This window comes from Sceloporus occidentalis, unplaced genomic scaffold, assembly GCF_023333645.1.
Source record: "Sceloporus occidentalis isolate IW3139 unplaced genomic scaffold, rSceOcc1.0.p SCAF_359, whole genome shotgun sequence".
Taxonomy (NCBI): Eukaryota; Metazoa; Chordata; class Lepidosauria; order Squamata; family Phrynosomatidae; genus Sceloporus; species Sceloporus occidentalis.
In genome coordinates, this window is record NW_028317339.1 from 144596 (window position 1) to 167631 (window position 23036).

Sequence of the window (23036 nt, forward strand, 5' to 3'; positions counted from 1 at the left end):
TTCGACATGAACCTTTCCTTGAGCTCATAAAAGTGTACCCGAAGAATAACATCCCGTGGGGGGGGAACCTTTAAGCGTTTTAGGGCGCGGCAAGTGGTGGATGCGATCGATGCTGATATCATCCGTGTTGGGAAGACCCAGCACCGCTCGCATAAAGGAGGAGACATACGCCCGTAAGTTGTCTGTGTGACATCCTCAGAAATACCTCGTATGCGGATATTGTTACGGCACGATCTATCTTCTAAGTCACTTAGCTTTAGACGTAGGGAGTCCACCTCGGATTGAAGGGAATCACAAGCATCCACTACCGTATTATGAGCGGCGGAGAAGTCCATTTTGTTTTCCAAGTGGTTCGTTCGGTCTCCTAAATCCTGTAGGTCTTTCTGAACTGTAGAGAAGGTTTCCTCAATGTCATGACGAAACTTGTGTCTCATCTCTTCTAATAAAAGTTTCATTGATGTAATGGGGACAACTTGATTTTCAGGATTGTCAGTGGAAGGAGTCGGAGAGGTTGGCTGGAGAGCAGTCTCTGGAAGCAGCGTGGGATCTCCCCCCCCCCCCCCCGAGTCGATGGTAAAGCGCGGGAAGCTGCTTTCCTCTTCGGTTTAGGCTCAAAAAAGCCGGGTAAGTTTTGAGCAGACGATCTATTTCTGTTCACTAACATCTTAGGAGCAAGGTAGAAACAGAAAATCCGCAACCAGGTTCCAAAAAAGTAGTATAATCAGTAGAAAATGAACAAAAGCTGGAGGAGCTCCACGAACTTGCGTCTTACTGCTTTGCCATCCAAGCCACACCCCCAGTTAGGCACTAATTAGAGATTTCCCGCCAAATATTCAAAGTACCGTTACGTCACTTCCTCTGCGGCCATCTTGCGTGTGGCGTAACCTCCCTGTATAAGGCGAGGCAATCTCGGATTGCGCCACTAGGTGGCATGAAGAGGAGCGAGTCCGGACACCGGGGCTGTACCTGTCTCCTGGCTGCCGGGTCTCCAGCGTGGAGGTGGAAGGTCTCCCTTGCCGTTGCGGCGGCTGCCGCTGCTGTGCAGAGGCAGGGGGTCTCTCCCTTTTTCGTGGCGGCTGCGGCTGCGGCTGCTCGGCAGAGGCGGGGGTCTCCCCCTTCTTCTCTGCGGCTGCTGGGCAGAGGCGGGGGGTCTCCCCTTTATTTGCAGGACCTGCGGCTGCTGGACCGAAGCGGGGGGTCTCCCTGTCAGGTACGTGACATGTATATATATATAGTATCTCACAAAAGTGCGTACACCATAGCCATCAATGTTTAAACCTTGGCAACAATAGTGAGTACACCCTTAAGTGGAAATGTCTAAATTGGGCCCAATTAGCCATTTCCCCTCCCCGGTGTCATGTAACTCGTTAGTGTTACAAGGTCTCAGGTGTGAATGGGGAGCAGGTGTGTTAAATTTGGTGTCATCGCTCTCACACTGGTCACTGGAAGTTCAACATGGCGCCTCACGGAAAAGAACTAAAAAGAATTGTTGCTCCACATAAAGATGGCCATACAGGACAGGTTCCACTCGCCATGGCCGACCAAAGAAGCTGAGTGCACATGCTCAGCGTTATATCCAGTGGTTGTCTTTGGGAAATAGACTGTGGCCCCAGAAGGAAGCCTCTTCTAAAGATGATGCACAAGAAAGCCCCCAAACAGTTTGCTGAACAGTTTGATGGTGTCAAGCATGTGTGGTGGCAACCAGGTGAGGAGTACAAAGACAAGTGTGTCTTGCCTACAGTCAAGCATGGTGGTGGGAGTGTCATGGTCTGGGCCTGCATGCGTGCTACCGGCACTGGGGAGCTACAGTTTATTGAGGAAAACATTAATGCCAACAAGTACTGTGACATACTGAAGCACAGCATGATCCCCTCCCTTCGGAGACTGGGCCGCAGGGCAGTATTCCAACATGATAATGACCCTAAACACACCTCCAAGATGACCACTGCCTTGCTAAAGATGCTGAGGGTAAAGGTGACGGACTGGCCAAGCATGTCTCCAGACCTAAACCCTATTGAGCCTCTGTAGGCCATCCTCAAACGCAAGGTGGGGGAGCGCAAGGACTCCAACATCCACCAGATCCGTGATGTGGTCATGGAGGAGTGGAAGAGTGGCAACCCGTGAAGTTCTGGTGAACTCCATGCACAAGAGGGTTAAGGCAGTGCTGGAAAATAATGGTGGCCACACAAATATTGACACTTTGGGCAGTTCCACTTAGGGGTGTACTCACTTTTGTTGCCAAGGTTTAGACATTAATGGCTGTGTGTTGAGTTCTTTTGATGGGAAACCCACATTTACACTCTCATACAGGCTGTACACTCACTATTTTACATTGTAGCAGAGTGTCATTTCTTCAGTATTGTCACATGAAAAGATATAATAAAATATTTACAAAAATGTGAGGGGTGTACTTTTGAGATACTGTATATATAAATATTAGACCCTGCTGCCAATATATAATATTAGCCCCTGCTGCCAATACATTTTATATTGAAAAAATTGGACCCTACCCAAGCATTTCCTTGGGCACCGCTCCATGTTCCCTGGCATGCAATCATTCCCTCTGCTCCCGCACCAAGAAATAGGTATAGATCATATAAACACATAAAACAGCACTTGCATGTATAGATCAACTGAATAAGACATACAAACCTTATACTTGCAGGTATATGTAAATAATGTATGGAAACATAGCATAGCAGGTATAGATCAACACATTAACACACAAACCCAGCTTTGCATGTATAGATCAATTGAAATTCACATGAGAACTCAGCACTGAAGGCATAGAAGCGACATAGAAATCCTGTATTTGCAGGTGTACAATAATAATGTATGGAAACATAGCATTGCAGGTATAGATCAACTGGAAATCACATATAAACTCAGCACTGAGGGTATAGATCAAATAAACACATGGAAACAGCATTGCAGGTATTAATCAACTGAATGTGTGTCAGGAATTGGGTCCATACAGACGACTGTAATGACTCAGGGCACCCAAAGACAGAGTTCAGGAGTTCAGTATGAAGTAGCGGAGTCACAGGACAGGGCCTGATGCAGGGCGACTGCACACGCCAGGGTGGTGAGCATCTAGGGTCTTGCAGCCACATAGCAGCACCCTGATATAGCAGTGTATGTAGTCCAGAACGAAGCAAAGATAAATCCTGCAGGCACCCTGGAACAGGCATGAGACATGGCACAAGACTCATGTGCGGCATGCTGCAGGCCGGGAGTGTGGAAGCTAAGCAGAGTAATAGCTGAAACATAGCGAGCAAGGGATAGGGAGACCAGGCAAGACATACATATTACAGGGCACAACAGTAAACAAGACAAGGAATACTCAAGATCAGACAAGATATACATAATACAGGGCACTACATGGAACAAGACAAGGAATATTCAAGATCAGACATGACCCATGCGCTTGACATTATCATTACGGCACTGTGTATTAACTGTTCAAACATCAAAAAATGACACGGAGGCACATTGGATTTAGAATTGGCTACGGAATTTATTTACATTGTTTATTACTCCAAATTTAACGGTATTAAAGAAATGTACACATCCTAAAATTCCGAATTTAAAACGGAACCAACCATAACTTAATCGTACTATTAACGACACCAGCCCCGCCAGATACCACCAGTCGTTGTAAAACTCAGGACACGATGGGTCGGGGCAATAAACACCTTGAATGTAGAAAAACCCGTATGGGCATCACTCTAACATCTATCATCTAACCTACAACATGAATGTATGCCCATACCACGCCCTAATGGCGACAAACTAGATCAAGGTCTAAAAACCTCTGGATCACTCCGCAAGATCCCAACATCCAAATGCAGCATTCCTCCGCTGAACTCCTAGACTCGGGGAGGGAGGGAGGGAGGGAGGGCGGGAATCTTTTCTTCTCTGTATATCAGTTGAAATAATAAATATGGTTATTGTTCACATAAATTTATACAGTATATTTTCCTGCCAAAATAAATCCCACCCAGGCGATACTGAGTAGCTGACCCCAAATCCTCCCCCAGTTCCTTCCTGAGTGCATGGCTGGATCATGTAACCCCTTCTGCCTATACGTTTCCAGGGGTCTCTTGAACAAGACAGGACACCCCTCTACCGGGAAACAAGACAGGACAGGAAACCCCACAGGTTACATTACATACTGACACACATAAATACAGGAACTAGCCTAGGACTATATGATAACTATTGGAGATTCTGTCACATCTTATGGCCAAAGTACTCCAATGACGGTTGACAACGATTTTCAGCCCTACTCACTATTTCACATTTTCATTCACATAATTCATTCACACAATCATTTATTCTCTCACTCATTCACACATATTCATTCATGCATCCTCACAAATTCATTATTTTTCTGTCTCAGACAATTCATCCACACAATAATTCATTCATAAGTAACCTTATGAGAGGGCATCCCTTGACACCCCACCCCCACCCGAGGTTCCAGTAAACATGCTCAGCCAGGAACCTCTCACCGACACTTTAACACCAGTGGCAATAACCACATAACACCCCCTGGCTACCTGGCAAGCTACCGCCACAAGCCCATCCCTTGACACCTCAAGCTAGTTGGGCTCCCCCACACAACAAGAAAACAGCCTTCTCAATCCCACCAGCAACTGCCAAAATAAACAAATCCGACCCTATATCAGTAAGATGCACCCCATCCGCACTAAAAAACCCTGTCCGCTCTCCTTCCAAATGCACATGCCGTATCACCAAACCCTGCTGCTTCCTAACAAAACTCGCCATGAGCTTGTTAATCTTCCCTCGGCTCTGTTTCATCACTGCAGCATCCTGTGCCCAGCACCACGTCCCCCTGGGAAGCATTTCAGACCACACCAGCTTCACACCAGGAAGCAGATCCAGTAACCTCAACACATCCTGTCTCATTCTCCAGACCAATTCACGCTGCGGCATAACCCCCATGTCATTACCTCCCACGTGAATGACCAAAATATCAGGCCGAACCCCAAACCTGTGGTACTTCACCACTGTCAACAGTACCCCTTCCCACAACATACCCCTCACCCCAAACCACTTCACATGAACCTGGTCCACAGAGAAGCCCAGCTGCAAACTGTTTCTCCTAACTGTGGCTCTCCTTCGGGCCCAGTAAACATTTCGAATGGTTGTCAATCCACACAGCCAACCGAGATCCTGCAACAAAGTAAAAGGAACAAAAGGGATAGGGAGGGCACAACCAAAAAACAACAACCCGCCTTAGGCAACCCCGTCAACTTAACAACCTTTGCGGCTGAACATGCCTCCCAGCGACTGACACGCCGTACCACCTCCTCCCTCAGACCCAGCTGAGCCGCTTCCGCGGCAGCCCCTATACAGAATAAATGCATCGCAAATGCTGACTCCCTAAATCCTAAACACGCCAAACCTAAATGCATAACCATTAAAAATTGAAACCGGGACACTGAGGGCAGATCCCTGTGCACCAACAAAGATACCCCACCCTGTGGTCTCACCTCCAAAAACACACTCACGCAGTGCACGGACCGATCTCATCCCCCGCCAAAGCATGCAAACAGATTTGTTTGTCCCTACCAAAGACATCCGTCTTTGGTCTCCGTAACCAAACCAGCACTTCTTCCTCACCACACATCACATCCAGGACAGCCAAACCCCCTTGCACTGACTTCCGGCGGCAAACCAACTCCGACACCCAAAAGGCTTAGAAAAAAAGCCAACACAAACGCCCCCCAGAATAATAACACCTCAAACACATCCCTGCACACGGCCCCCAAGACCCCACACAACCGCCGCAAAATCTCTGCCGACAAGGGACGCCTGAAATCCGGAACCCTCCGACCCTTCCTGATCCATCCAGCCACTCAATTTAAAGCGAAACGCCAAGGCCGTCATGCACCTATCAACCTGTCACCATTCACCGACAAGCATACCAAGAACCACAACACACATCCAGCCACAACTCAGGCCACCGGGCCACACAGCACTGGCCCCTAAAATATGCCCCAAAACCCACTCTACACGACGCATCCGTGCAGGGCCAGACTGGCCCACCAGGATACCGGAAAATTTCCTGGTGGGCCGGCCAGTCGTCCAACATTCAAAGCGGCCGTAAGTGTTGTAAATACACAACGTAAGACAGCCGCTGAAAGGCTGCGAGCAAGCTTCAAAGCGGCCATTGCCAATACGCCAGTCCACCTCCACCGGCCAACCATCTGGTCTTGCCACTGCTCTTCGTCCCACCCCACAAAAGGTGGACCTTTTATGTAAACATACCCCAGACCACATTGCACCATGAACTGTGTGTATTTGTTTTTTTAAAAATAATAATGTATCTGGGATGAGGTATTCATTGGATGATGCAGTGCTAGAACAGTTGTGGTGGTGTTAATAGCCAAACGTTTCTTACAAGAATATCGTGAAAAATAATGAGATCACTGTTTTTTCCACTGAACTTTTTCATCTAAAAATGTTTGCAGTAGCAAATGTTTTGATTCCATTCCATATTTATTTAATTTATTAGGGCCTTTTAACACTTTTGGTTTCTGGCATTTTAATACAAATAATGTGATAAAAAGAATGTTTTATAGTTATTTGTATGGCAAATAGTGTGACTCGGGTATGTATAAGGGGTGCGTGTGGGTATAAGAGCGTGACCGCGAGATAAACTGTATGGGGCTGGTCTCCAAATGTTTCCGGGGCTGCATTTCATTCCCAGTCTGGCCCTGCCTCCGTGTACAACTCCAGCATATCCGCCAAAACACTGTTTACAACGAAACATCTAAATCCGCCTTCATCGCTCTCGTGACCCTAACGCGGTGGTGACAACGAGCGGGAAAATCTCTTCCCGCAGGAATAATCCGGCAAGCAAAATTGAGACGCCCGATTATACCTGACGCAAAGACACCTTCTGGGTAAACTGCTTTTACTGTTGCCCAGAGCACCGGTGAGACCTCACTTGGGGTATTGTACACAGTACTGGAGACCATATCTCTAGAAGGATATACCGTATTTGCCCGAATATAGGCAGCACTTTAAAGTGGGGGTGCGGCCTATATTCGGGGTCTAGCGCCCGACGCCCGGGACATGCAGTTCTGGGCGCAGGGCAGGCAGCAGGGTTAGGATACAGATCCCCCGCAGCGGTGCAGGGGACCTGCATCCTTCTCTCTGATATGCTCAGACAGCCTCCCCTGCCAGCACTTCCCACGGGGGGAGTGCCGGCACGGGAGGTTGTCTAAGCGCATCGTACAGAGGTTCACCGGCAGCGGCGATGCTTTCTGTTGCGATAATATGGACCCCACCACAGTCTGAGAAGAGTCAACTTTTACAAAATATGGTTTCATGGGATCGAGAAGTATAAGGATAGGAGCTGTAGTGAACCTGTTCTTAATGTTGTCAAAAGCACGCTGTGCTTGAGGGGCCCAGACAAAAGATACATGTTTCTTGGTTAACTGTGATGAGTGAAATAACTTGGGAATGGGCCAACCCACGATGACATCTACCTTTTTTGGATTCATCTTGATCCACCCAGGAGTCAACACATATTCAAAAAACTGTATATATATATATATATATATATATATATATATATATATATACATACATACATACACAAATATAAAATTTCTCCAGTTTAGCAAATAACCCTTTCTGTTGAATGCTGTGACAGCGTGTGAATAAACCGGTATATCATCTAGATAAACAACAACAAACATATCCAACACAACGCAGAACACATTATTCATGAAGTGTGTGTGTATCTGTGATTGTGTTTATCTATTTGTGTGTGTTAATTATGTAACACTTTTTACTTTTGGCCTGACATCCATTATAGTGTGTACATCCTGGCTGGCGCCTACAGGAGATCCTGGCCTCTGCATAGTGGAGAGTTAGGGGTTAATATTACCGTTTGGCAGTGGGACGTACTAAACATATTGGGATGATGGGCTGATGGGCTGATTGGCTGCAATGCTCAACACTATCAATAGGTGTCAGTACACATTTTACACTCATGGTAAATCAAAGTATGTTCTTTTAGGTAGTTCTTGATACTAAGTTGCCATAAATGCATTGCAAAAAGAAGCTGCAAATGTTTAACTATTTACTTGCTGAAATATATAGTTTTATAACGGAATCATCGTAAATTCTATAGAAATAATAGAAAAATGTTATGTAATCAAAATATTGATTTAATATGGTACATGTATGTGCAAACACCATATTTACCTGTTTTAATCGGCACAATATGGGAATATATATTTTAAACATGGGGATTATGGGTGGAATATTATAGTTACACATGCTAAGGAACATATTTGACCGATTTCTGATAAGAATAAGGGAATATTATTTTTACATGGGGATTATGGGTGGAATATTATAGTTACACATGCTAAGGAACACATTTGACCTGTTTCTGATAAGAATATGGCTATAAATATTTTTTACATGGGGATTATGGGTGTATCATGGTTACAGACAGGGACGTAACTAGACGCCTCAGGGCCCGGGTGCGAGAATCTGTTAAGGGCCACCCCACCCCCTCACCCCCCCCCAAAAAAACATGATTTTTACCCAACAATTTTTTTTTCAACAAATTCAATTTACATATTCAGGATTCCTTAGATTTATTCTAAGGATGAACTAAAATGAAAATTCTGGACCAAAACATTCAGGGTTCACTTTAAAAATAATAATAAAAACTAACATGTTTAATAAAAGTAGGTAACACACAATTGGACAAAATTAGCAATATGACTTGGCATGATAGGAGTGTGATTGCTAACAGCAATCACACTCCTATCATACCCAGGCAACCAGTAAATGCTGGTACCTAGGCATGATGGGACTGTGCTCGCTGTGATTGCTGTTAGCAATCACACTCCTATCATGCCAAGTCAGCCAGTACATGTTGGTACAGGGTGGCTGTAAGTGATGTGCAGACCCCATACTGCTGGCAGCATCAATACACAAGGGGGGCAGCTAGCCAGGTTTCAGCATGTACTGGCTGACTTGGCATGATAGGAGTGTGATTGCTAACAATCCCAACTCAGCCAGTACATGCTGGTACAGGGTGGCTGTAAGTGCAGACCCCATACTGCTGGCAGCATCAATACACAAGGGGGCAGCTAGCCAGGTTTCAGCATATACTGGCTGACTTGGCATGATAGGAGTGGGATTGTTAACAGCAATCACAGTCCCATCATGCCTAGGTCCCAGCACTTACACATCCATGCTATCACACACACATAAATTCATTAATTCAGATTCATTCCCTCAATCAGGCATACTCATTCAAACACACTCCCCCACCCCCTTACCTGCACTACAGCTCTCTCAATGCCGATCACAGACTTCAGCAGGGGGCACGGCCTCCCTCGTTCTCCCCACAGAGGAGGCAGGACTGGAGCAGAGAATAGGCCCTCCCACAAGTAAGCAGCAGGGCTCTTGTGATCCTGGCTGCCGATCTCACGCGGGCCGCACCTCGAGGTCCCGCGGGCTGCATTTGGCCCGCGGGCCGCATGTTGGACGCCCCTGCTATAGGAAAAAAGTTTTACCAGTAAACGTTAATTCATGTAAACTATGTAAACTATTTTTTTTTAATAAAAGCTATGATTGAGAAAAATATTTTGTTTTTATTTTCCAACTTGTCCCACCAGTTATGCACATCTGCCCCCAGGCTTGCCACACTGCCCCAGAAATGCCTTATACTCCCTATATGCCACTGTGCCCCATGATATGCCTTTTAACCTTCTAAATGCCACTGTGCCCCATGATATGCCTTTTAACCCTCTATATGCCACTGTGCCCCATGATATGCCTTTTGACCCCCTTTGTGCCACTCTGCCTCCAGAAATGCCTTATGCCCCCATTTAACACCCCCCCCGTGCAGGGAACTCTGATCTCTGACAGCCGGCGAAGGTCTGCGCAATGGACGCAGACAACCTCCGCTGCTAACCGCACCTCATTCCGGCTGCAGCAGAAGTTGTCTACGCAAACTGCGTAGACGTCTACCCGCTGCCCCGCCTACACACCAGGGACTCAGAAACACCGGTAAGTTGGGGGGGGGCATAAGACAGAAGGATCCAGGTCCCCTGTAGCACTGCAGGGGATCTGGATCTTAGTCTCATAGTCAGACCTGTTTGAGGTCTGATTATAAGACGACCCCTGGAAAAAACCTTATAATCGAGCAAATACGGTATATATATATATATATGTGTATATATATATATATATATATATATATATATATATATATATATACACATTAAAACGCATTTTATGTTTATGTGACAGTGTGTGTATATGTGAACCAGTGCGTATGTGATAGAACCTATTTACATATTTACATGGTCCCTGAATGGCAGAAATAAAATGTAATCACCCTAGGCACTGGGCCTTGGCAGGCAGGCACTGGCAAACAACAGGCACATGCAGCCCCTGCAGCAGGACTGAATTTCCCTAATAGTACACAAATGCATATGCATTCCCTTAAAGCAGGACTGAATTTCCAAATATTATAAAAAAAAAATTAAAAAGAGGTTCTCCCAGAGTAAAGATGTTGGAAGAGCAGTAGTGGTAGGGCACTAGGCCTAAGCAGGCACTGGCAAATGATGCACATACAGCGCCTTACAGCAGGACTGATTTTTCCCAGTATTATAGAAATTAAAAAAGGTTCCCCCAGAGTAAGGACGGTGAAAGAGAAGCAGAAGCAGTAGTAGGGCACTGGGCCTTGGCAGGCACTGGCAGATCATAGCCACATGCATCACCCTTGAGCAGTACTTAATTTCCATATTATAATGCCTGGTTTTGTCACTAATATTTGTCAGTGAAAAATAAATTATGATATGATAGAAAGATAATTAAAAAAAACAACTTATCCACAAATAAAGGTTTGGCTGGTAAACTACACAGGAACAGGTTTTACATTTTAAACAACTGAAAGACAATCACTTGTCTCTTCCCCTTGTAAATGCTGATCGGCAAGAATTAAACAAGTAAGGAAAAACTCCCACAGGTTCTTGGACCCATCAGTCACAGCCATAGCAATCAATGAGACCACCTCTAATTTTTTGGCTACTTTGGCTACATGGCTTGTAATGGCACCAAAACAGCTTGTTATGGCGACTACACGTGGCAACAAACAGACGAATCCTAATGAAATTCAGGCACATTTGCAATAAGGAGATTTGTACAAATGCACAAAACAAATTTGTATGAATCCTAATACACACATCTAATACCGTATTTGCTCAATTATAAGACGACCCTGATTATAAGACGACCCCCAAAATCTTAATATTAATTTAGGAAAAAAAGAAAAAGCCTGAATATAAGACGACCCTATAGGAAAAAAGTTTTACCAGTAAATGTTAATTCATTTAAACAATTTTTTAATAAAAGCTATGATTGAGAAAAATATTTTGGTTTTATTTCCTTCTATTTTCCAACCTGCCCCCCAGTTATGCACATCTGCCCCAGAAATGCCTTATACCCCCTATATGCCACTGTGCCCCATGATATGCCTTTTAACCCTCTAAATGCCACTGTGCCCCATGATATGCCTTTTAACCCTATATGCCACTGTGGCACTTAGAGGGTTAAAAGGCATATTATGGGGAAGAGTGGCATATAGGGAGGTTTAAGGCATTTCAGGAGGCAGAGTGGCGTATAGAGGGTTAAAAAGGCATTTCTGGAGGCAGAGTGGCATTAAGGGGGTTAAAAGGCATTTCACAGAGCACCCTGCCTCCAGAAATGCCTTATGCCCCCATTTAACACCCCCCCCCACTTACCGGTACTTCTGAGTCTCCTGTCATGTAGCTGGGGCAGCGTGTAGACTCAAGCTGAAGCCGGAAGGAGGCGTGGCTAGCAGCGGGGGTTGTCTGCGTGCATCGCGCAGACATTCCCTGGCTGTCAGAGATCAGAGTTCCCGGCACCGGTGCAGCTGCAGGGGATCTGGATCTTAGTCGTCTCATAGTCAGACTTTGAGGTCTGATTATAAGACGACCCCAATTATAAGATGAGGGGTATTTTTCAGAGCATTTTCTCTGAAAAAAACCTCGTCTTATAATCGAGCAAATACGGTATATAGTCTTGTTTCTCCAAATAACGGGTTACAGTTTCCATAAGTAGTGTTTATCAAATCAAATCTATTAAAAGCTAAAAAAAAATATTTAGATGGTAACCAATTAGAGTTACCACATCGGCCATGTTTTCCAGGAAACATATTTTTTACATATTGCTGACCAGACCAGATAAAATGCTGCTCTGCAGTATGTGGGATGTATAGACTTATGGAAGGGAACCAATTAGTCAGTTATACATCCCCCATATTGCAGGGCAGCACTTTATCTGGGCTGGTCAGCAATATGTAAAATATATATGTGTCCTGGAAAACATGCCTGATGTGGTCTCCCTATAACCAATAGCCTTTCATGTATGAACATATTATTTGTGAAATATGGTTTTCATAAATACAAACAATGACGTATGTTAACAAAACATATGATACATTTGTTGTAACTTTGTGGCATTGAACTCATCTTATGTATTTTGATTCTAATATTAATACTTTATTTCTCACAGTATTGTGGGTGTCCAACCGAATGTTAAATTTGTTCAGAAGGCTCCAGTGCTGACCACTGAATCAACTGCGTTTCCCATTAGAATTTTTTTTGAATATATCTGTACAAAATGCCTCCTGGATACTGAACATATTTTATGTCATAATGAATTACCGGTAAGTATTTTTTGCTGTACAGAAAATAAATATTGCTTAACTTGTCTGGGTGGAGTATGCTACAAAGTGATGCTTAGGTGTTTGGTTCATGATACAGCCCTGATCTGCCCAAGGCCTGGTAAATAGGAATGTTATGACGTCTTTTTGTTAACGATGTCCTCTAGCAATAGAAATGACCTACAAAATTCTGGCTTCACAAAATTAATTGCCAGGTTTTGCCACTGTATAGTCAGAGCTCAATCCAACCCTTATGTGAAAGCCATTGACTACCTTTTCATTTATTTATTTATTTTTATATTTATATTTATCTACTTACAGATGATGGTCACCTTGCTTTGTCTTATTACTGAAAGTAAACACTGACTGAAGTATGACTACAGGAATTCTTGACTCAATTAACTCATAAAGACTTCACTATGAGATCTCGGTTATTCAAGAAATGTGATGCTCTTACTAATGTATAAGGTCAATACCTTTTCAAGTGACCCAAATCAGGGCCGGCCTTAGGGGTGTGCGACCTGTGCGGCTGCACAGGGCGTCATGGCAACAGGGGCGCTGTCCGGGACTTAAATTATAACATCGTTTGTTTTTTTTGTAACTTTATTTAAGCTCCATTCCATGGAGGATGTTAAATAAAGTTAAATGAAAACACCGTTTTTTTTTTGTTTAAGTCCCGGGCAGGGGCGCCGAGCGTTTGCTTGTGAAGTTTTCAGCAACCGCTCGGCGCCCCTCAGTCTCTCTGGCGCTCAGCTGTGAAGCGCGCACCGCGGCAGAGCGGGAAGACGGACGCCTCCCGCTCCCACCGCAGGACTCCTGCAACAAGGTAAGTAAGGATAGGGGGTAGATATAGTGATAAGGGGCAGGGGGGGTAGATAGTGATAAGGGGCAGGGGGGGTAGATAGTGATAAGGGGCAGGGGGGGAGGCAGTGATAAGGGGCAGCGGGGGGTAGGCAGTGATAAGGGGCAGGGGGGGAGGCAGTGAGAAGGGGCAGGGGGGGGCACCAGAGGAGTAGTCCACACAGGGCGCCAGAACACTTAAGGCCGGCTCTGACCCAAATACACCACTATCGGCAAAGAGTTATATAGTGCAATTCAGGTAATTCAAGTTTTTTGGGGGGGGGGGCATTACTTTTCTCTTTACATTCTGATTGGTAAACATTTTTCCCACACCCAGTTTTGGTTCAGATTGTTCACCCATCTTAAGGCTTTCACTACATGTGAGCTGTGACAGGTGAGACTGACACCGCAAAACAGGGTAAGATAAACTGAGTTATTAATATTAAACACTTTTTTCAAATTTCCAGTTTTCTCCCCTCCTGATAAAAATGTTATTGAAAAAATATGGACATATATGGTGTCTTTGTAATATAGCATACAATGTTATGTTTCAATCTTTTTATGTTATTTTCCAGGGAACTAAATTGTGCTCTGTTCATTTCAGAAAATAACTAAAAGTTGATATAATCCCTACATACTATGATTACTTATTTTTATATATAGTGCACTGCCTTTTATCATTTGCTAATTATTCAAGATAAAATGATCATGATTAAGTTTCCTCTTGCATGCCAAAACTAGTGGAAGAACATTCTGTAGGGCTTTTTATTTTACATTTTTAAGTCTGTATCAATTCATGAGAACAAACAGGAATGCACAGAACATCCATCAATAGGTACTAAGCTTTTCTTGTACCCAGAACCTCTGAGGGATGCAGTCAAATTGCACAAAAGGAAAAAAAAGGCAAATTAACCATATTCTTTTTTTATATCTTCATGTGATCCACTGGGTTTTAAACACATCCAAAAGCCCCTGCAGAGTAAATAGATTTTTGAGAGTTTCTTTTGGTTACTCTTTAAAGTATAACTTAGGTGGCTGCCCAAGGTGCATAAAATCAGTGATTGACATCTGGTAAAGGAGTTATAGCCTAGTTTGATTAATTGTTCTACTGAGGTGAAAGTATGACTTAAAGGCTTTTGTTATGTTATAAAATGTAGTATTCTTTGTATTGTTGATGCTTGTGAAACAAACCACTCTATTAATGTGGTTTTTTTACAGTGTTCTTGTGAAATAATGGGGACAATGAAGGTTCTTCTGGGGGCCCTGTTCTTAGCAATATGCTTTGCTGGGTGCTTTTCCCAGGGTAAGTACATATTATGGGAACTATAAACAGACAGCATCTTTACTTCATCATACTGTGTTTGAGCTCGACATTTTTATCTGAAAATAATACATTGCAAATTTTGTCATTAAGCACATACATGTAAATATTTTGATTATGGAGATCTGATAAAAGAGGCAAAAGGTATAAAAAGGGGGTATACTTTTCCCTGTTGACATTAGTACAAAAACAAGTAAAGATTAAGAGAATTACTGATGTATTATGAACATGTACTTCTACTTCACATGTATTTTTTTGTGAGATAATATTAATGTTGTGATTTTAATTTTTACCTTTTTGTTTTTGTTTAGGTTTTTCTTCAGGTAAGTATTTGTGACCATGGTATTTGTAATTACATTTTACAGTCTGTTTGTTAAAAAAATCCATACAGTGGTGATTACAGATCAAATTAGCAAAATTATTTGTATACAGTGGGAGCAGCCATATTCATTTACTGTTCTCAGGATCTGCATGATTATCTCTTATTGCTACACTCTTGTTAATTTGCTGTTCAGTCATACTTTGAAAGAACAGTGATAGGAGAAGGGTAAAATTAAATAGTTACTGTTAGTTCTGCCCAGGGCTGCCATCAGAGGGGGGGTGAGTAGTGTGTGTTTGTATGTGTGTGTACTGTGCAGTTGGGTTAGATTCTGTGTGTGTATGTGATTATGTATTATAGTATATAATAAAAACCAGCCCTGGAACTGAATACCAGCCCCATATGTCATGGCGACATAATTGTGCATACGGAACATGTGTGGGTTCCAGACCCAAATTTGTTTTTGTTAAGAATAGGGACAATCCATGCATTTCTAAAGTATTTTTTAAGAACACATTAATCATACAAAAGATGAAAATACAATTCTTAATATCACTGTGGCCCATAACATCATATGATGACCATCTGGAGAGCACCGGTGCAGAAAAACATGCAAATTATTCTTTAGAGGTAAACATGGTTGATGGCAGAGGAAGACCCTGCAGGCGACCAATAGGCTCACTTGCACGGCCCTTTAACCCCTTAAGGTGCAACAAGTGCACCAGGAGCCTTTAACTGATAGAACAGGGAGACCAACAGGGAGAATGACTGCCCTTACACATTCTGACTTCATACACACCTGCTGCGCCTGAGGCTCTCACCTCACCCTTCCTACGGCCCTACATACATACACACATTCGCTTTCTCTCTAATCACCAGTACTGCTCACAGACAGGGCCGGCCCTACAATGGAGCCGAGTGGTCGCTCGTACAGACTTTTAAAACCCCAATGCTGCAACTTACCCTGCAGATGCCACTGGTCTCCCTGTTCTATCAGTTAAATGTCCGTACGAGCGACTTTATTGGTCGTTCGTACTGTCTGTGTTTGGTCATCTGATTCCTGGCACTTTACTATAGGAATAAATTGAACTATTTATTTTTTTACTTATCCAGATATAAAACACCCTCCTGAATTTGTAATCACTTCAGAGGACAAAACTTTCTAGGCCCAGAAATCAGTGAGCAGAAAAGTAAAGGCTTTGTGTTCTTTACTATATTCCAATCTGCATATTCTATTAAAAAGGATTAGTGGCACTAAATCGTGGCTTCAGGCATCCCGTGTATGATGATTTTTTTTTGTTTACCGATGTACTCCCAATCCCATCCCATTACATATGCCTTAGAAAATCAGGAAAAGATGGGGATGGATGGGTAGGCTGATTTGGTGGCGCAATGGGCCATTTGACTAGACTTGCCCCCCCAGGCCTTAGGCTTCCAGTCCTCCCCTGGGCATTAGCATAAACATTCACATGATACACCCAACGCAAACACTATATGGACAAAATTTCACTATTGAAATCAGGTGTTGCAATCAGACCCATTGCCACAGGTGTAAAAATCAAGCACCTAGCCATGCATAACCAGAATGAGAAATCTGTACACTCCAAGAGAACCCAGGTACTTAACTGTGCCAGGAAAGGCCAGTTCCTCAGTAAATCCAGTAGAAAAATAAAGGCTCCAGGCACTCAAGAGTTCCAACGTCAGGCAGATTTATTGAGACAAAAAAAAAAGTTTCGACCTCACAATGAGGTCTTTTTCAAGTTTACCTAGTCATGCAGTCTGCATTTACAAATGTGTGAAAAAAATGGCTCAGTGAATTCAAGTGTGGTACTATGATAGGACGCCACCTTTGCTCCTTTGTGAAATTACATCCCTGCTAGATATTCCACAGTCAACTGTAAGTGGTATTACTGGAAAGCAGAAGCGATTAGGAAAGGGGGTGTTTCAGTACACACAATGCTGGTTTTGCATGTGATACTCAGTTAACCAATTTGTTTACGAGGCAGTCCTACTTTCTGACACACCAAAGATATTTGCATATTGTGACCTATAAATGTTTTTATGATGTTGCAATACAGCTTAGAAAATGTTTAAACATTAAAGGATTATTAGAATTATTATAAAATGAATAATTTGTTAATGGTTTTGCATACGTTTACCTCTAAAGAATAATTTGCACTGTTTTGCAGACTGATTAGCAAACCACTTTTGATATTTTATCTCTAATCTTTTAGGAGAGCTACACATTTATTTGTCAGTTTATTATCTACAGTGAAAGTGATTTTTGTGTTTTTAGCAACCTTTTTTCAATATTTTATTTACGTAAACTTGAAAATGGTTAATTTCATACTTAAAATATTATTTCGTTTAATTTGGGCTCTTCCTGCCAGATGGTCCCAACCCTTTGCATGATGTCATTGACCACAATGATTAAGAACTGTGTTTTCTTATGCATCCTTTTATAATTTGTTCATTAATTATCCTTTATAAATGCCTATTACGAACAAAAAAAAATTGTCCGGAGACCCACGCATGTTCCACATGCACAATAATGGCACCATAATATATGGGACTGATATTCAGTTATTTCCAGGGCTGGTTTGTTTTGCCATTCCAGCACTGTTCTGCTCATACAACACACACACACACACACACACACACACACACACACACACACACTTTTTGGATCTTTAATACCTAAACCTATAATTGTAGAAGTTGAGTGACAGAGAGAGTGTCTGTAATTTAAACAGTACATCCCTAATATATAATATATTTTTCTATGCTTCATCTTACCCTGGTCATATTTGTATTGTGGCTTTATGTTTAGTTGTATTATTATAGTTGGTTACGATAATACCTAACAAATGTTATTTTTACAGCTGCCAAAACCTGTAATGATTGTAATTCGACCAATGCCATCTGTGAGGAGAAACCAGGTTATGTCATTTGTACCTGTAAAGCTGGATTCATAGGAAACGGCCTTAACTGCACAAGAATTGTGTTTTGTGACAGTACCAACTGCTGCCCACAAGGTTATTTATGGAACCGTGCAACAAATGTCTGCAATGATATTGATGAGTGCAAAAGCGCTACATTGAATAAGTGTGCCCCTCAAAGCAACTGTATCAATAGAAATGGTGTCTACCTGTGTTCAAGTGCTTACAGCCCTCAATGCCAATGTGACAAAGACACAGACTGCATAAATACAACGGCTGGTGTACAATGTGCTGACCCTTGCCAATTTTATGAAGAGCTTGATGGAGCTCACAGGCTGTTTACCATCAACTCCACTGGGAGATTTGCTACAGATCGATATAATGTTGGCTGGTTCCGTTACAAAAACAATTATAAGATAAAAGAAGGGTGTGTTGGTTTTTTAAAATGTGGATCGCTTGAGCCATTGAGTCTTGGTGCTAGCCATCCAGATGTTGGAGATGGAGTGAAGCAAGTCCTTCTAAAAATCAACTCATTAACTGGCTGCATAAATGGAGCAAACATCTCAGTGAAAGCCTGTCCCGGGGGGTTCTATGTCTATAAGTTTTCAGGAATGACTAGACCTGATGTTTATTGTACAGGTAAGTAACGTTATAGCACTTTTTTGTGAGATATGTACCAAAGTTTCCCAAATTAGTCTAAAAGAGTTTATTTTACTGAGAGGGTGGTAGATAAGTGGTACACTATTACAGCAGAAGTGGCATAGGCTAAACCAGTGATTCTATTTAAACATACATGGGATTGGCACAAAGTTATCCGCAATCAAAGATGAGATTGTAAAAATGGGGAGACTAGAATTGTTCTTATATGCTTTTCTACTATGTGCTAAATTTCTAAATAATAAATCACTGTTTTGTTTTCAATTATATCAGTAGCTGCCAGGCTTCCCAGACTCTTTTGGGTGCTGTATGCCAAATTGGGATTCTCTTAACACTATAAAAAAAAGTATATGACTTGTCAACACACATATAACCAACTGATGCATTTCCAAACTAAATAACCCTCAAACTAATATTCTAATTCTAACAAAAAAAAACTTTAGTTAGCTAAAGTATGCTTCAAAAAGTTGGCCAAAAATGTTGAGGCCTTATAAGTAATGAATGGTGTCATTGATGCAATGAAACTGTTTAACCTCTCTTTCCCGTTAACTGTAAAGAAAAGTGAAACCTGTTATTTATAACGATTTTAGCTAACAAAGGTTGCCAAAAAAGCCCATATCATTAATGGACATTGCCAAAGCTGCAACAAAACTACCTTCCCTTGTCCCATTAACTACAAACAAAATAGATATGCTATTTTAAATAGCGTGCCTTTCATTTGTGGGTAAACAGACATAACAGAATTTTTTTTAACAAACAATCAAGAGAAAAAAAAACACATTCAAATGAGGAAGAATTTGTTAGACCTAACATTTATGCTGCATGGATTGTAATACATTTTCACCTCAATTATATATATATATTTTTTTTTGCAGAATCACCTCTTAACAGGACTACCACCACCACCCCCACTACTATAAGCACCCCCACTACTATCAGCACTACCTCTACCACCTCTACACCCCCTATCACCACCCCCACTACTATCAGCACTACCTCTACCACCTCTACACCCCCTATCACCACCCCCACTACTATCAGCACTAGTTCTACCACCTCTACACCCCCTATCACCACCCCCACTACTATCAGTACTACCTCTACACCCCTCACCTCTATACCCCCTATCACCACCCCCACTACTATCAGCACTACTTCTACCACCTCTTCACCCCTCACCTCTACACCCCCTATCACCACCCCCACTAGTATTAGCACTACCTCTACCACCTCTACACCCCTCACCTCTACACCCCCTATCACCACCCCCACTACTATCAGCACTACCTCTCCCAACTCTACACCCCCTATCATCACCCCTACTACCCCTAAAATAACAAATGTATCAACATGTAGTAATACTTCACATTCCACTATACCCGTACCAACAATAAAGCCCCTAGAGAACATAACTGTAACTCATGTCAAAAGTCAAAGTACCCTCACAATGACAATGCTTACCCAAACTGTAAATGCAAAAGAGGTGAAGACTCTTGAAATAAATGAGACCACTGTTGTCACTATTGAGACTAAAACAATTACTTCCACGAAAATCCACATAAAAAAAACAAGATCTGTCTCCCCTACATCTATCAAAATCCTTGTTGGAGGTGAGCAGCCTGAATCTTTTACTGACCGTCCAGACACCATGGTGATGAACACTGAAACTACAACTCCTAACTTGGAGACTTTACAGCCAGACGACTACTGCAGCCAACCAGCCCAAACAAAGACCATTACAGAGACATCATCAAATGCTGGAAATACCTGTTCCAAGTTCACTTCTGCTTTAACCACTACCACTATAACGACTACAGAGGAAACAATTGTTTTGGGTCCTAATGGATTTTCCTCTAGTTGCACTCACTACTAATCATTTTTTTCTTCACAGTATGTATTATGAGATCTTCCTACATACGAGGTAGAAAGTCTTATAAAGTCTTAGATATCAAATATGAATAAACGCTTCGTATTGCATTACCTGGGTTCACTGGATTTCCCATCTGCTTTTCTGATATTCAGTGGTTTACCTTACACATGACATGGATTTTGTTAAAAGATTGTTGTGTAAATAAGTTGCGCAGAACAAGGAAAGACAGAATAGCCTTTTGTAAATGTAATATCTATCTTGTCATTTCAGACTACCACTGTTTGATATAGCTTCTCCTGCTCCATATTAATCTTGCTGGGTGTAAATAAAGGGTAACTTGATGAACTATAGTGTTTTGGTTTCAGCAGAACAAATACTCACGTATGAAGGTTGCGGGGACCATGCTGAACTCAAAATAATCTACCTGTTACCCCCCATAACCAGAAACCCACCAATAAAACACACAAAAGCTTTCTTAGATATAATAACAACTTGCCTAACACAGTACCACTAGCATCGCACTCACCGGCCCCTTCTAATTCCGGTTATCACCAACACAAGAAGAGGGAACTCGCCCCCCCCTCATGCAATAACATTGACAACTCCCTCTGCTGCCCCCTATCATACTGACCACCAGACGATCTTAAGCTTGTTGACTATACCAGAGGTCAGGGGAGGATTGAGCCCAACTTGCCTTCCTTCACAACAGCACAATAACAGTAATTTACAACAACTCTTTTTATCAGCAAGGACACACCAGCCGCCTGCTGTGACAAGGAAAGAAAACTAAAATGTTAACTCAATACTCCTGCAAACAAAAGGAGGGAGGACAGGAGTAAGTGATTGCTGGCCATCTCATAAAAGTGGCACTGACTTAGGTCAATTTGCATACACCAATCACACAGCACTTATCCACACTTATACATGTGTCTGTCAGGGTCCGCGGAACAGCCCCCGCCACAGCAACTCACTGGAATATCCGCTTCTCTCGGGTACCGAATCCAGCGTTGCATCTGGTCCTCTCCTCCTCTGTGGCTGCAGCTAGAGGGCGCATGCGCGCACCTTTCACGTAAATGTATTGTTCCCGAACAAAGTGCTGGCGGGAACACGCTTAAGTGACGTCATGGGCGGCAAGTTTAAAACCAAGCACTGAGCATTGCTCAGTGCTCAGTTATTGTGCCTTGTATATCTATGTTCATTGTGTCTCCTGTTTGATTCCCGTGTACCAGACCTGGCTTATCCTGACTACCTTCTCTCCTGAACCTGACCTTGGCATCTAAATGGCTCTCCTGACTTCTCTGTGCACCTGACCTCGGCTAGCTTTTGGACTTTGTCTCCCTACTGTGTACCGAACCTCGGCTCTCCCCACGACACTGATATTTGGTCTTGTCTACTAAACGCTGTGCTCCAGCTCCTGTTCCTGCATATTGGACTCCGTTTATCCACTTCTCCCAACTAACCTGATAGTGCCCCGTACATTCAGCTATGCTAATTCCCAGGGGCCTTGTATGAAGGTAGTGGGGACAGTGCAGAACTCGAAATAACCAACTTGTTACCCCCCATAACCAGAAACCCACCAATAAAATACAAAAACAACTTTCTTGGATATAAAATAGGCCACAGCTTTATTAAAACCAGAAACATGAGAATGCACTGTGTTAGCCTATTATGTTTAGTATGTACAACCTTTATCAAACAACTGAAACAATAAAAGAAAAATAAACAAATAAACAATTTAAATACAATATAAAACACAATATAAACAAAACACATACCAAGTAATAATAACTTGCATAACACAGTACAACTAGCATCCTCCTTGCCGGCCCCTTCTAATTCCGATTACCACCAACACAAGAGGTAACTTACCTCCCCCCTCGTCCAACAACCCCTGACAGCTCCCCCTTTGAGCTGTTACAGGCCTCCAGAGGTCAAGCGACCCCTCCTCCAACCCTTCATCGCTTGCCAGACCGAAAATAGTGTGGTCTGGAAGACTCATAGTTACATAGTACATAAGGTTGAAAGAATACTTAAGACCATCAAGTTCAACCCTTCTACCTAACCTTCCTACTCTTGATCCAAAAGAAGGCAAAAAATGTAGCTACTTCAAATTCTGCCATCAGGGGAAAAAATTCCTTCTTGATGCCAAAAGGCAATCTGATTTCTCCTAGGATCAAGAAGCTCTAAATATTAATTCTATTTATAGCCCTATACTCAACAACTTAAACAAAAAACCTGACAACCGAGCCGAAGCCAATGACGGAGACAGTCTCCCCCCTGCAAATCAGGGACAACAAACCCCCAACAATGGTCGCAAAAACCTCCACACTCCA